This window comes from Lithobates pipiens, unplaced genomic scaffold, assembly GCF_037356315.1.
Source record: "Lithobates pipiens isolate NorthernLeopardFrog02 unplaced genomic scaffold, aLitPip1_a1.2 Scaffold_19, whole genome shotgun sequence".
NCBI classification, from domain to species: Eukaryota; Metazoa; Chordata; class Amphibia; order Anura; family Ranidae; genus Lithobates; species Lithobates pipiens.
This window is the reverse complement of record NW_027507764.1, coordinates 433,750,116-433,764,620: the sequence shown is the minus strand read 5'-3', so window position 1 is coordinate 433,764,620 and position 14,505 is coordinate 433,750,116. Positions and strand designations below refer to the sequence as shown.

General features: G+C 44.2%; 1 long non-coding RNA gene across 1 annotated transcript; it reads right to left on the bottom strand.

Moving 5' to 3' along the window:
- Positions 1–234: 234 nt before the first annotated feature.
- Positions 235–13,921, bottom strand: LOC143998346 (uncharacterized). The gene is made up of 3 exons (XR_013277870.1): positions 13,730–13,921; positions 12,771–12,906; positions 235–438 (listed from the first exon to the last, which is right to left on the bottom strand). It is a non-coding gene; the product is annotated as an uncharacterized LOC143998346 (long non-coding RNA).
- Between the last annotated feature and the right edge of the window lie 584 nt (positions 13,922–14,505).

The following is a 14,505-nucleotide window of genomic DNA, read 5'->3' as shown; positions in this document are numbered from 1 at the left end:
TGGAGATTCCTGTTCTAGTGACACAGAGGTTCCAATCCTATAGCACTTTCCAAAAAAACAAGTGTTTTTTATGATTTATTAGTGGCTTTGTTGGACAGATGTATCTCCATTTCCTGTCCCAGTGACAAAACAGGAAATGAGGGGGCATTTCTCCAAAGGTGGCACAGTCAGCAGTAAAAATCTGATAGAGGTGGTAACTCTATTCTATAGAAAACAAAAACAAACAAGCAAACATTTGTGTTTGGAATTTCACTTTAAATGTTATTTATTTTAATATAACAGCCCACATTCATTGGATGTCATACTACATTCACAAGAGTAAGCATAAAAAGAGAGAGTAGTGCACATAAGGAAGACATGGTCCACGTGGTGCCTTTGTTCCGGATCTCCTTTTCACATCTGTTTCCTACATACCACCGGTCTCCAGATGTTTTACACCTGTAAAAAGTGTATTTATTAATCTGTGATATACCCAGATATGCATATTCAGTATCGAAAGTAATGCAAACAAGGTTTAAATATTTTGCAAGGGGCACGTGAAATAGTTTAAGGTGGAACTAGGATTTAAAGGAGAATTGTTTCCAAATAATCCAAAAGTGTCAATGCCACTCCAGAGTGTATAGTGTACTGTAACATTAAGCAAATAAAGCTGTAATGAAATATTACATCACAGTGAGCCGTTTATATTTCTTTCAGTATCATAAATAATATATGCTGCCCTATGCACCCCAATACACACAGCACCATGCCTTGTGATACATGCGCCACATACCCCTAATGCCATAATACTAATCTAAGAGCTCCCATATAACCCAAGAGGCCAGAGGGAGACCCTCAGCTCAGCAGTCTTCATTCACCTGGGGCTCCGAGTCCTCATTGATGGGAAGCTCTGCCAACTTGCTCCACATCTCTTTCCTCCCAACTTCACTCCATCTTCCTGCAGAACCAGGTGCTGAAAGTCAGTGCACTCCAGGCCTGGTACCGACTGCCACTTTGCAGAGTTAAAGGGAGAGGGGAGGCTGCTACTATACTGCAGCCACAAAGGTAGAGAATGAAGACCTTAGTTAGCTGCCAAGTTAGTCAGGGTGAAAAAAAAACAAAATGTCAATCTAGTTCAACCAACAGAATAAAAAAAAACACAAAATACAGAATCTTTAACCCACAGTTGACCCAAAGGAAGATCAAAAAAAAAAAGAAGCCCTACGGGCATGGTGCAATTTGCTCCAGTAAATTCCCCCAGGAGGCAACCAGGTATCTACTGAGCTGGCCAGAACTAGTTTTTAGGGAGTCTATTCCACAGCTCTTACTGTAAATAAGCCTTTCTGTGCCCCTTTGTATCCTTTTTTTTTATAACATTAAATCATATATTTATTACCACCCTAGAGGAGGAATTACCTTGAATGCCATGATTGCTTTATGTGAGATGTATTCTATTTTTTATAGTCAATACCATGGTTTTTAATTATGTGTCATTTTTCTTGCATGTTATATACAGTATAATAAAATATTGAAACTGGACATGGAAGGTGATCTATTTATATACTTTTTTTTAAAAATATATATGTTTAACACCTTTCCGCCCTATAGCCGAAAGACGGCTACAGCGCAGGCTTAATTTGCCGGGAGGGCGTACATGGATGTCCTCCCGTAATCCTGCTGTCTGTGCACCTCCTGTGGACTCAGCTGATCACAGATCTGGGGAAGGGGCCAATCACAGCAGCCCTTTACCACGTAATCAGCTGTGTCCAATGAAAGTTGATCGCAGAAGTAAGCACAAGACGGTTATCAGCTTTCCTTTTCTCATGCTGACAGCATGAGGAGAGAAAAAGAGAGCTGATAAATGGCTAAAAGCACATCGGCACTGATAATCAGGGCACTGATTATCAGTGCCCTGACTATCAGTGCAGTCCCAATAGTGCCCACCAGTGCTCCCAATCAGTGGTCACCAGTGCTGCCAATCAGTGCCCATCAGTGCTGCCAATCAGTGCCACCTATCGGTGCCACCTATTAGAGCTCATCAGTGCCACCTATTAGAGCCCATCAGTGCCACCCATCAGTGCCCATTAGAGTTGACTATCAGTGCCCATCAGTGGCGCCTATCAGTGTAGCCTCATCAGTGCCACCGGTCAGTGCCACCTATCAGTGCCGCCTGATCAGTGCCACCTCATCAGCGCACATCAGTAAAGGGAGAAAGATTACATGTTTGCTAAATTTTATAACAAACTATGAAAAATGCTTATTTTTGTATATTTAACAAAAAATAAAAAACTCAGTGGTAATTAAATATCACCAAAGGAAAGCTCTATTTGTGTGTAAAAAAAATACAAAATGTAATTTGGATACAGCGTTGCGTGACTGCGCAATTGTCATTCAAAGTGTGACAGTGCTGAAAGCTGAAAATTTTCCTGGTCAGGAAGGGGGTAAAAGTGCCAGGTAGGAAAGTGAGGAATGTACACTATATTTTAGGTGATATTTACATCTTTGTGTTTTGGGTTTGTAGCATCCTACGTTCTGGGTTCATTTGTATTGCATTTGATATTTGCAGATTCTGAATCCCTTACTTTGGATTTCAGATTCAAATTACACAAAGGCCGTGCTTCATTATTTTTTCTCCCAATGAAGGTATAGGTGTCAGTTGAAAACATAAGACAATGTAATTCCCATGTGTCTGATATAGCATCTTGATTCAGCAGTGTCACCTTAATTAGTAGTTTATTTCATGTGACAGGTTCACATCACCCTTTATACATCAAACAACCATTGCATTATGTAGGGCAGCCCCCGTAGGAGCCGCTGGTGACTAGGGGTCCTGCACAGCCAGGCACACCAAATTTCTACAGGCTCGCTTAAATTGGAAACGTTTTATTTTTTTTATTAGGGGTTAATAAACTTGAATAGGGATAGGGTTATTATGGAATGCTCACTTGACTGGAACAAAGTCTCTTCAGGGACACTCAAATATATTCACTCTCTGTATACACTCATCCTCCAGTACATCACTTGCTTGCAGGAACAACTCAGACCCAGCCGGAACACTGTTTGATGAATGTGGCAAGGCACTCAGCCAGATCAAGCAAAAGCCCTTTACAGGCAGGGACTGCGGGCCCCTTTGGTGCGTAGAGAAAAAGTCCAGTGTCCTGCTACATACCTGTAACTACTAATCCCAGCACCACCTCTTCAGGCACTGCCAGCCCACCTGGCTACAGCTGCCCCTTTCACTAGCCCTCCTGGCTACTTCCTACAGTCCTCTCAGACTGCCACACTCACCAGCCACACAGCTGTGTTCTCCCTGGAGATATCTCATGCCGCGTACACACGTAGCGAACTATCCTACGGACTTAGTCTGGCGGACTTCCCGCCAGACTGTCCGTCGGACTTTCCGAATGAGCTACTTGCCCACACATGGCGCTTTTTCAGTGGACTAATACGGCGTACTAAGTCCGCCGTACTATCCGCCCTACTTTTGAAATGAACGGACTCGCCCACACACACGGAGGAAAGTCCGCTCATTTCGAGCGCTTCTCCAGGTAGGCGGGGCCCGCGAAGGAGACATCGCTGGCCCCGCCACCTGGTATGGACTTAAAGGGGAACCCCAACTCCGAAAAAAATCGGCGTGGGGGTCCCCCAGGTCCACATCAGACTCTTGTTCGAGCATGCTACCTGGCCGGCCAGGAAAGGGGGGCGAGCGAGCGCCCCCCCCTCCTGAGCCGTACCAGGCCGCGTGCCCTCAACATGGAGGGGTGCCTTGGGGAAGGGGGGGCGTGCGCCCCCCCACCCCAAAGCACCTTGTCCCCATGTTGATGAGGACAAGGGCCTCTTCCCATCAACCCTGGCCGTTGGTTGTCGGGGTCTGCGGGCGGGGGGCTTATCAGAATCCGGGAGCCCCCTTTATTAAGGGGGCCCCCAGATACCAGCCCCCCCCACCCTATGTGAATGAGTAAGGGGTACAATGTACCCCTACCCATTCACCTGTGTAATAAAGTACAAAAAAAACAACACATAAGATAAAATAGTTTATTGCACAGCTCTGGGGTCTTCCGTCTTCGGGGGGTCTTCTCGCCGGACTCCTCCGCTATCTTCTTCTAGCTCTTTTACTAGCGAAGGAGCCCGGCTTTCTTCCTCGCCGCCGGCCTCTTCTTTCGACTTCGGGGGCACCCCCCCATGTTGAGGGCACGCGGCCTGGTACGGCTCAGGAGGGGGGGGCGCTCGCTCACCCCCCCTTTCCTGGCTGGCCGGGTAGCGTGCTCGGACAAGGTTCTGATGTGGACCTGGGGGGACCCCCACGCCGATTTTTTTTGGCGTTGGGGTTCCCCTTTAAGTCCATACCAGGTGGCGGGGCCAGCGACGTCTCCTTCGCGGGCCCCGCCTACCTGGAGACCCGCTCAAATGAGTGGACTTTTCTCCGGGCGGGAAAAGTCCGTTCATTTCAAAACTACGGCGGACTGGCATACACACCGCCGAAATGCGAGTCCGGCGGGAAGATTGGAGTGCAAAACTACTTTCTAAGTCCGCCGTACTTTCGGGTCAAAAAAGTATGCCGGAGGCTACACACGGGGGGATTGTCCGGCGGACTTGAGTTTGCCGGACTTTTCCACCCGATTGTTTGATCGTGTGTACGCGGCATCAGATGTGCTAGCTGGCTCCTGTTGTCCTCATTCTTGCTCCCGTGCCTCTGGACAGGACAGACTAGGGGGTGGCTACCCTCAAGGGCCACTGACAGCCTCCTCAACACTATCTCCAGCTTCCACCCAAACTCTGCACTGCCCCTGCTGGCCTGACTGAGTATTCAAGAGAGGCCCACCCCCTATCAGCCCACTTGCTGAGGACCAGCCAGGGCCCTCCTTAACATTCCAGGCAGCTCCTCCCAGCCTTCATTCCATTCCTCCGGAAGCCTCACCAAGGCTCCAGCAAGCAAGGGGAGGCACCAGAGGTGTTGCCTTATGAGTCCTCCATCCTCCCTAGATCACTCACCCCGGCCCAGATTAAACACAGACTTGGCTCCCAGCCAAGCCTAAATTTTTTTTTTTCAATTTCTTTATTTATTTATTTTTTTCCCTTTCCATTTTTTTTTTCCTCAAGTAAACAAGAATAGAATTTTACATAAACAATCTAAGAGTCATACATCGTGTTTCCATATTCATACATAATAAACAAAAAGAGCATAACAATTCATTCTATTCCCTTAGCCTCTTATTCCCTTTATAATGTAATGTATAAATCCAAAGAGAGAGCAGGCTAGGTTAATGGTAATCTATATAATATATCGGGGCAATATCATAGAGACTTCACTCTCAGTCCCACATACCCCATGTCTGGTCCTAGGTTGGTACTGTTCCCAATCAGGCCAGAGTTATATTGTTATCCTCTTATTTCTCATCTTCCCCCCCTGATATTTTCCCCCCTATTCTTCTCCCCCCCCCCCCGAAAAAAAAAAAAAGGGGGGGACCAAGCCAAAAAAAAGGGGGGGAGTTCTCATCTCCTTCCCCTATATCTCCCCCTCCTCCCCCTTAAATCGTATCAATCTGTCTCCTTCCCTCCTCCAAGGAGATATAGAGGTTCCATGGTGTCCATATTTCCAAGTAAGTTTTCCTTCTTTTCCTGGCTGTCCATATTAGGTCTTCCATCCTGTTCACCTCCTCAACTTTCTTCAACCACATGCTCACACTGGGGGCTTGTATTTGTTTCCACCTAAGTGTTATACATGACTTGGCTGTATTTACCAAGTGACACAGGATGGAATTCCCACCTATATTTCCTGAGGTCTCTGACAAGTTCAGGAGGAATACTGCTGGGTCCTCCCGTATTTCTACTTCACTGAATTTTTGAGCGATCTCTCGTACCTCTTTCCAGTATTTCTTAATTTTTGGACATGACCAAAATATATGTAAAAAATTTCCCACTTCTTTCTGGCACCTCCAACACTTATTTGATATATGAGGGAAATATTTTTGAAGTTTTTCTGGTGTTCTATACCACTGTGCGATAATTTTATAATTAGTTTCCTGTAGTTTTGTGCATGTTGCTGTTTTAAAAATTGATTGTATCATATTTTTCTCAGAAAAAGTCCTTCCTAGGTCTATTTCCCACTTCCTAAAGAAGGGTACCTGAAAATTTTCTACGGGTTTAATCAGTAACGCGTACATTTTCGAGATTGCATGCGTAATTGGTTCCTTTTCCATACAGAGTTTCTCAAATGGCATATAGTCTCGCTCTAGTAACTCTGGCACTATCTCTGTTTTTAGAAAATGTCCTAATTGTGCCGCCTGCCAGAAATCTAATTGAAAAGGGCCTTTTCTATCTATCATCTCCTGCATTGTTGGCCATTTACCTTTTTTCACGAAATGCGAAGCTTGATATATTCCTTTTTTAATCAACTTATCAAAAGGTCCTTTCTGTATGCCTGGTATAAATCGGGGGTTACCCAATATAGGGACTAGAGGGGAGTTCTGTGTCGATATCTTATTCTTAGCTAAGAGATGGTAGCATATCTGTAATGTGGGTCCTATTGTAGGGTGTAGCTTCGTATCTGAGGTCAAATTTCTGTAGCACCAAGGTGCTCTATGTAGTAGCTCCCTACATTGTGCTTGCTCTAATTTTACCCATATTTTCTGATCTCCATGTCGACACCAGTCTAGTAATCTACCTAGATGTATTGCATGGTAATATTTGTATATGTCTGGTGTTGCTAATGTCCTCCGTATCCTTGGTTGTTTGTCTGCCCAAATAAATTTCATAAATAATGTTTGTATAGTTCTAAAGAAATTTCTTGGTATTAACATTGGGATTGCCTGGAGGAGGTACAGGAGTTTTGGCAAAATATTCATCTTGATTATATTATTTCTTCCAAACCAGGAATGTATTCCCCTGTGCCATCTCTCCAGGCATCCTCGTACCATCTTCAATACTGATACAAAATTTAATTCATATATCTTATTGAAGTTTGTTGCGATCGTTATTCCCAAGTATTTCAAGCCATAGTTCGTCCAATTAAATTTATAATTTAATTTTATTAGTCTCGTCATTTTCTCTGGGACTGCTATCATTAAGGCTTCTGACTTGGAGCAGTTTATTTTAAAGTGGGATAATGTACTATATGTCTCGATTTCCTTACATAGATTTGGGAGCGAGATTATCGGATTCGTCACTGTAAAAAGCATATCATCTGCATATGCTGCGACTTTATTATGGGTTTCTCCTATGGTTATTCCTTGGATATCCCTGTTGAGCTTTACTCTGCATAGAAGTGGTTCAAGGGTCAACGCAAATAACAGAGGGGACAGTGGACATCCCTGTCTGGTCCCATTTGTTATTGGGAAAGATGTAGATACCACTCCATTTACTCTTACTTGAGCTGTAGGTTTTTCATACAAGCTTGTTATCCAGCCCCTCATTTTCCCTCCTAGCTTTATATGTCGGAGTACCGAGAACATGAACCCCCACCCCACCCGATCAAAAGCCTTTTCTGCATCTGTTCCCAGAAATATACAGGGGGTATCGGTAGAGATGACTGTATGTATTAGGTTTAAGGCCTTAATAGTATTGTCCCTTGATTCTCTTGTTGGGACAAATCCCACTTGGTCTTGATGAATCAAAGAGGGCAAATACTGTTGTATCCTCAAGGCTAATAATTTGCTAAATATTTTCAAATCTGCGTTCAGTAAAGATATTGGCCTATAGCTTCCACATTGTTTCGGGTCTTTACCTTCTTTCTGTATCACTGTGATTGTAGCTTTAAGTGTATCTGAGTGGAAAGTCGATATGTCTCCTATTTCATTAAACAGTTTAACCATATATGGACATAATTCCGGCATAAGCGTCTTATAATATTGGGCTGTTAGTCCATCTGGACCAGGTGCTTTCCCACTTTTTATCTGTTTTATCGTGTTTTGTACTTCTTCTAGTGTGATTGGGGATTCCATCTCCTCTTGTGCAGTACTTGTCAGAGTCGGCATTTCGCTTGATCTTATGTATTCATTTATCTTAGCTTGATCTGATGCCCTCAAATTCAGATTATACAATGAGGAGTAGAAATCGCCAAACACACCAGCAATCTGTTCTGGCACTCGTTCTTCCTCCCCACCTTTTTTTCTAATTATAGGTATGTATGTCTTGGATTGTATTTCCCGTAATGCTCTCGCTAGTTGTTTTCCGCATTTATTGCCGGATTCATAGCTACACTTACGTCCTATCTGAATTGCCATTTTAGCTCTGTACTGTAGCAGATCTGTAACTTGCCTACGTGTGCTTATTAATTCTTGTTCAACTTCTAAGTTCTGGGCATGTTTATGTTGGGCTTCTAGATGTTGCATTTTTACTAATAATTCTGTTAACTTAGTTTCTCTTTCCTTCTTAATCCTTGCTCCATGCTTAATCAATACTCCTCTGATTACTGCCTTGTGCGTTTCCCAGATTGTTCCCAAGGAACTTTCTGGGCCTTCGTTCTCCTGAAAGAAGAATTTTATCTCCTTTCTGACATCCTCCAGGACTAAAGGATCCTGAAGGAGGCTCTCATTGAGTTTCCACATCCTAGAGGTTAAATGTTTTTTCCCCGTTAAATTATATTTTAAAAAAATTGGGGCATGATCTGACCAGGTAATTAGACCAATAGTGGCTTCCTTAACTGAGGATAATTGTTTATGCGGAATAAAAAACATATCTATCCGTGAATACACTCTATGCGGATTGGAGAAAAAAGAGTAATCTCTTTCCTTGGGGTGTAATAATCGCCATATATCTACCAGTTTTGTTTCTGTTATTGCCTGGGCTATCCTCTTTCTTATTTAAGGTGTCACTGACGATGTCCCTGATGAGGTGTCTTCACTGGGGATTAATGGGGTATTAAGGTCTCCCCCCATAATCAACTGTCCTTCTTCGAATTCCATAAGTTTGTCAAGTATCTCTTTAAAAAAGAGGTCTTGTTGTATATTGGGGGCATAATATGTTGCTAATGTAACTCCTACCCCTCCTATAGTCCCCTTTACAAACAGATACCTTCCCTTTGCATCTATCATAGAATCCCTATGATTCCATGCTACTGTTTTTGATATCATAATGGTGACTCCCTTAGTTTTGGAAATCGGGTTAAGCGCATGGTAAACCGTTGGATACCCCGTAGACCTCAGCAGAGAGAAATTATTTTCTCTGAAATGTGTTTCTTGAATAAACGCTACATCTATCTTCAATCTCTTTAAATCATGAAGTAACATTCGTCTTTTTTCCGGGACGTTCAGTCCCTTTACATTCAGGGACATTATTTTTAAAGTTTCCATATCTCCTTGGGGAAAGAGGCAGAGACAAGTAAAGGTGCAAACAAACAAAAAAAAAAAAGGGGGGGGGGAGAACCCCCTCTAACCCTACCCCCTCCCGCCCCCCTCCCTCCCGTCCAATCTGCTACTCCCTCCCTCCCTCCCCCACTACCAATCCCTGGGTTGGCCGTTTACCAACGGTCTCCCCACGAATCTCAAAGCTCTACTGCTTTTACCCACTCAATTTCCGGACCCTCCGGATTATGAGTGTTTACCTAATGGGGTTTTGTGGTTGTGCCTGGCTGCTCCTGGGCGAGCTTCCCCCGTGCCCTCCGCCAGTCTTTTATAATATCATGTTTTCTACTGTCACCTGTTACTTCTCCACATAGATTGTGTCTACTCCAACATGGCTCTTTTAAGAGAGGGGGGGTTAAAAAAAAAAAAAAAAAAGGGAGACAGAAGCCATAGTAGAGGCAAAGTTAATTATGTCTGTCCATTCACATCTACGTATATACTTTTACATATATACACCTATACCCTTGCATATACATATATGGAGACACACATTCACAGCTGCACCTGTGTTTGTAAATTCATACATGTACCCATCTCTATATTTATCCAAAGCTTAAGCCTCTCCTGTATATATAATTTATATCAATTCCCCCCCTTTCCCATGTCTCCTCTCCGTTTCTCTCTTCCTTCCTCCAAGAGCCATATTGTGTATTGACCTTGTTCCAAAAAAAAAAAAAAAAAACCGTACCATAATACAATAAAGCAACAATACAATATAATACCTTACACTCCTCATCCCGAAAAAAAAAAAAAAAAAATGTATTTTCTTTTTTTTTTCTTTCCCTTTTCCCTTCCCTTTTTCCTCCCCTTTTTCCTTTCCCTCTCTCCCTTTCCTCCTCAAAGGGGGGAGGGGAGGCAAGGTGGGGAGAAGGAGAAAGGGAGAAAGAGAGGGGGGGGGGCCGGAGGCCACATCTTATAAAGTTATTTTATTCATCCTTAAGTTCAGGTAGGGGGGTCTGGTCCCAATCCGTAAACCCTCCGTTTCCCCCAGGTCCCTAGCTATGTGCTTTATTTTGTTAGTGGTGATATTAAAAGTTACTAATATTGGTGATTAGTGATTGACCAAAAAAAAAAAAAGAAACCAACAGTTTCTTGTGTCCTAATTCTATATACTCTCCCCCCCAGCTCAATATCCCTCCTTATCCCACCCTCTCAACCCTCACAAGTCTAAACCATCCCCTGTGCACCATCATTCCCATATATATTTACTGACCCTCCACATCCATTACTCCCTCCCCCCCCAAAAAACAAGAAAAAACCAAAGAAAAAAAAATATTATGTATTATATTAAATCCCCCCCTCCTCCCAACACTTCTAAAAAAAAAAGAAGAAACCACTGCAACCCATATCATCCCCCTCTTTATCCCTAGTAAATTATAATAGTAAATTATATTACTCTCCTAAGTGACCACCTCTTCTAGGAACCTCGGTCATGTGAATCCCCCCCAGGGACCTGAACCCCCCCCCCCCCTTTATTATAATTACCTAATCTTATTTGTGTATTTATCTTAGACTCTCCACCTGTATCCCCCCCCGACCCCCCCCCACCCACCCGCTGCCCCCACCTCATCCCTCATTATCTCCATTCATCCTAATCCAAAAAAAGATATTAAGAGCATATCTCTCTCCTCCCATACTTCTTAAATCATCATGGAGGGAATTAATTAGACAAGTTGAAAACCTATGGGATGAGGCTACGAAAAAAAGGAAACAGAGAAGGGAAAAAGCCCCAACAGGCGCACAAAAGAAACAAAAAAAAAGGATAGGTTCAGGGATATGAGTTAATTTAGCTTAATTTCTAACACAAGTCTCATTGTGCTGTAATATGTCTTTCTCATCTTTCCCACTCCCTCTCTTTCCCTCCTGTGCTTTCTGTTTTTTTTCTCTGTAGCTGAGAGAGTGGGAGTCTCCAGTTCGGCACCATAAACGGCTCCACACCTATAAAGGCAAATCATTTTGGAAGATCGCTGTATAGTCTCAGTGTGCATGTAGATGTTCCTTTTCTTATTACCACAGCAAGAGGGTATTTCCATCTGTATGCATGTCCCTCCCGCCGTACACAGTCCAAGACAGCACGCAACTGTGCTCTGCGCTGTAGTGTGGCCCGGGATAAGTCAGGTAGGAGCTTCACTACTGATCCCTCTATCTCAATATTGCCAGCCAACCATGCCTTCCTCAGCAAAGTCTCCTTATGCGCGTATCTATGGAGGCGGCAAATTATGTCCCTGGGCCTTTGCGGGTCTGCTGATTTAGGCCCTAGCGCCCTGTGTACTCTGTCCAAATCCATGTTAGGCGGGACATTACCCTCTAAAATCATGTGAAAAATGCTCATTACCTTCTCCTGCAAGTCCTCCTGCTCAGCGACTTCTGGGACTCCTCGGAGCCTCAAGTTGCAGCGACGACTACGATCTTCAAGTTCCTCGATCTGAAGCTGCATCTTCACCAACGTCTCACCCTGCTCTTTGCTCTCCCTTTCCACTCTCTCCATTTTTCCTTCAAATCTGTTGCTTAGGGGGGTGTGGTCTGAGCATGGCTGAGTGAGGGCGTGCAGAGTCTGTGCTCCTAGCTGAACCGCCAGTCATAGGTGATTTGCACCTGAGGATCCCGGAATGAGCGCGCCTAGACAGAGAGAAACGAAAACCTCGCGTAGAGCTGCAGGGTGCAGTGCCCCACAACCCGCTATACAGCAGTATTTCTCCCCGAGGCGGATGTCAGCTGCCGGGCATATCGCGGAGACTACGGACGTAGCTAAGCCCCCCGAGGTGGTGAGCGCTCGGACAAACAGGGGGGAGATGAAAAGCTCATTTGAGGCTGGGAATGGCAGGGAGGAAAACGAAGGAGCTACCCCTCGCACTAAACGATCGGAAGCGGAGGCGAGTGCGCGGACGAATAGGGGGGAGACGAAAAGCCCAACCGAGGCCGGGAACGGCAAAGAGGAATGCGAGGAAGTCACCCCTCGTAGTATACGATCGGAAGCGGAGGATCTGAAGAGCTTAATCCAGGCTCTACCAACGAAAGCCGATATAGAGGCTCTCATTAAGAGAGTGGAGGAGACACACCGTGCTGAGATCCAGCAAGTACACACTGAGATCCAGGTAATTTCCGACTGCTTGATAGTGGGGGAGGTAAGAGTAGCCAAGCCTAAATTTACCTATATTACAAAAAGAAATCTATGTACAGCCTAGCACTCTACACTAGAGGGTGCTACAATTACTTGAAGTCACCTGGCTGTAAATGGTCACCCTATCTGCCCTCTGTTCCCCGAAGCCTTCTGGGTTTACAAGTGCAGCTTACCTGCAGACGTCGTCCCGGCAAAGGAGATCCGCGCTGTAGCCGTCATTCGGCTATAGCGCGGGTCTCAAGTGGTTAAGGGCAATTATAATGCTGATGCAATGTGGCCCACAATGAAATTGAGTTTGACACTCCTGCACTGAGGCAAGACATTTTTACCTGCATGCCGGCTGCTGGTTTTCCAGAACACAGATTCCATCATTCAAACAGTTATTTTGTGCGCACAGGACTGGCACTTTGGGTGGTGGTGATGTGGGTGGCGGCAATGGTTGTGTCTGTCTTAATTGGGAAATATCTGTAGAAATAAAGAAGAGATAATGGTTTTCTGTCTCTGTTGAGGCGCTGATAAGCCTGTATAACTAATACACAAAGACAATGAAAGAAGCCGAAGTACATTACATTTGGTTATATATCAAAAACAATTTATTAGATGCACTAGAGCCTATCCCAATACACTTCAAATAATGTGTATGAAAAAGAAAACAAAAAATGTGTAGCTGCCCCTTTAAGTGTGGGTGATTCATCTAGACTTAGGCCATATATATATATATATATATATATATATATATATATATATATATATATATATATATATATATATATATAGATATATATAGATATATAGATATAAATCATTTGTAGGCGATCGGAGGGGTAAAGAGCCGGCTCAAATAGTTCAGTAAAGTAAAAATGGCTTTATTCAGCAAAATAAACAGAAGAAACAACAGACTTGTCTTGTAACACAGGTGCAGATGTAGGAAAAGTTCAATCTCTTTAACCAACAGGCTGATATATAGATAAAGTACATGGCTCTAGCCAGAGCTACAGTCTCTGATATGGTTTTGCTCACCCCAGCAGGTACGCAATACAGCAAAGGATCCTTTCACACAGCATGCTGCTGTGTCTCTCTTTCTCTCCTACTCAAACAGCTCCCCTCTAACATTTTCAGCCAAGCTGGCAATAAGCAGGTCTGAAGGGGAAGTAACTGCCCTCTTCAATTAACCCCTTGAAATACCCTGTTCCAAGCCAGGGGTCTGGACACCACGAGCCAAGTGACAGTAGACCCGAGAAAGGGCATCCGCATTCTGATGTACCTTTCCTGGTGTCAGAGAACTCACCATGTGAAGATCCGTCCCCGTGTAGCAGCAGTTCACCTTCGTCCCAAGGATCATGCACGGTGTCCCCATCAGAGGCGTGCGAGTCCTGGTACGAACGGACGCACGCCAATACGAACACGTGGACGCACTCGCGCCAACCGAACGTTTGCACGTAATTACACACGCTTCTTCTTCTTTGTGGCCTCTAGAGTGCAAACCTCCTCTGGTGCCTGGAATTGGGGCAGTAGAGGGTGATGCCGCCAACGTTCCAGAAACCGCTGATTTGACAAAACTCACTCTTCCTCCACCTGCTGTTCCTGCTGCTGTCCATCAGCCACCACCTATACCACCACACCCGCCTCCACCTCCACCTTCTAGTTACATCACTGGTATGTCTACAACCAGCTCCTACAAATGATGACACTGTATACTATCAATCGTACTGACTCCTTTACTGGGTGAACTATCTAAGAGAAGAACCCCAATCACATTTAGAGATTTACTTTTAACCTTCTGTTGCATCTCTAGGACAGGAAGTGAAGGGAAATCTCCCCAGTGGTGCACAAATAATAATAACCTAGCAGGGGTTAAAACTCTTCCTACTCTATCCAGAAAAAAAGAAAAAAAAGATTTTGGATCTAGATACACTAAACCACTAGACCTCCGGGAAGATTTATCCCCCTTCATGACCAGGCCATTTTTTGCTATATGGCACGGTGTTATTTTAACTGCCGATTTCGCAGTCATGCAACACTGTCCCCAAACAAAATTTATATATTTTTTTTTCACACAAATAG